Source organism: Humulus lupulus, chromosome 8, assembly GCF_963169125.1.
Source record: "Humulus lupulus chromosome 8, drHumLupu1.1, whole genome shotgun sequence".
NCBI lineage: Eukaryota > Viridiplantae > Streptophyta > Magnoliopsida > Rosales > Cannabaceae > Humulus > Humulus lupulus.
In genome coordinates, this window is record NC_084800.1 from 22,457,092 (window position 1) to 22,459,176 (window position 2,085).

Below are 2,085 nucleotides of genomic sequence, written 5' to 3' on the forward strand. Positions count from 1 at the left end.
TTGTAAAATTATTATTTTAATTTACACTTTATAATTTTTTTTAAATAATTTTTATTAATTTCTTTAAAATTTATTAATTAATTTTTTTTAATCACACTAGTTTTAAAACTACTTTGTAATACTTAGTTTTTCTAAATCTACAAAAATTTCAACAGCATAACGACTGTAATCTAGCCTATCTCAAAATTTAAAATATGCAGAAAAACATATAAATTAGTCTTAGAACATACATATATTATAAACATCTAATCATATTAATCTAACCTGCCATACAATTTAAAAATATAATTCACATTCACATTTATATACATATAAACATATTCACATTTATATACATATATCTAACCTATCATACATTTTTTATAACATAACATTTGATTAAATTAAATTAACATAAAATAAAATTAAAAATCACAAATATAATTAAATTAACAATACAAATCTAAAATTAAAACAAAATTCAAAACTATCTAAAATAACTAATTACCCAATTAAAAACATAATTTAATAATTAATCAATCACAAAATATTCATTTAAAAAACCCAAATATAATCAAATTAACAAACATACAGATCTAAAATGAAAAAATAAATTAACACTATCTAGAATAATCAATTACACAATTTGAAAACATAAATTAACATTTTATCAATACATTAATAAATCACAAAAAAAAAACACAATACCTAAGGGCTCGGGTTGGGGAGTTATCCAAAGGCAAGAGCTCGGGCTTGGGCTCCAATGCAATCTGGAAAAAAAAAAACCCCCATTTATACCAAATACAACACATATATAAAAAAAATTATAATTTTAAGGCCACAATAGAAATAATATGGTATAGATTCATAAACCTCACGAAAAATGGCAAAAAAATGGGCTGGGGAGGCGTCCTGCGGCGGCGTGTTGCGGTCTGAGATGGTGGAGAAGCTCTGAAAGTTTAGAGTTTTTGAGAAAATGGAGAAGAAGGGCTCAGGTTTGGAGATATATCGAAGGGTTCTATAGCGACGACATGTCGCTGATATCAAACACACTGTTTCACTCAAACTGTGAGACCCTACAACGACGATAGTGAATTATACACGAAACCTGTCGTACGCTATGTGTCTACGCTGCAGCAACGACATGTCATCGCTATAAGCAGTGAAATTTGACTTAAATTTTTTGGCAGTTCACTTTCCCACATTTTTTTTGGTCATTTTGCAACGACATGTCGTCACTATAGAGTACAAAATAACTGACCAATGGATTAAATTGGGCTTTATAGTGATGACATGTCGTCGCTATAGGGAGTGAAAAATAGGCAACCAACTCTTGGCGATTAAGTTCCCTCCCTATTCTACAGCGACGACATGTCGTCGCTCTAGAATAACATATTTCCCTCCTTTTTTTTCCACGGTGACTCCATAGCGACGACAGGGGGTGCAAATAGGTAACTAACTCGGGGCGGTTGAGTTCCCTCCCCATCCTACAGTGACGACAGATCGTCGCTATAGACAAACATATTTCCCTCTTTTTTTCGACGAAGACCCTACAGCGACGACATGTTGTCGCCGTAGAGTCAGTTCCCGCCACTTGTTCCCTCCAAATTCCTGATACCATACAGCAATGACACGTCGTCGCTGTAGGGTACCAGGAATTTGGAGGACCTGGTTGTGTGTTGTTGACGACCCTACAGCGACAAGCTTATTTTTTTAATAAATTAAGAAAAAATAATTTTTCGTGGATTTCGACTACATACAGCGACGACTTAGGAGTCGTCGCAATAGATGTCGTCGCTGTAGAGTCTTTTTCTTGTAGTGCACCAAAAATTTTTGTTACTATAGCGACGAGGGTGAAAATTCATTTATTGAAACGGTGCGTCTTTCTTTTAGCGACAACATTCTTTGACCCTATAGCGAACGTCGCTATAGTGATATTCGATATAACTCCCAACTCGAGCCTTTCTTCCTCATTTTCTGAAGTTCTCTACAATTACAGAGACATTTTTCGTCCGTCTTTGATCGCCGCAAGTCGTCGTAAGGTTGATGAGTTTATACCCTATTCTCTCTATTTTGCCCTTAAAATTGTTGTTTTTATTAATATAT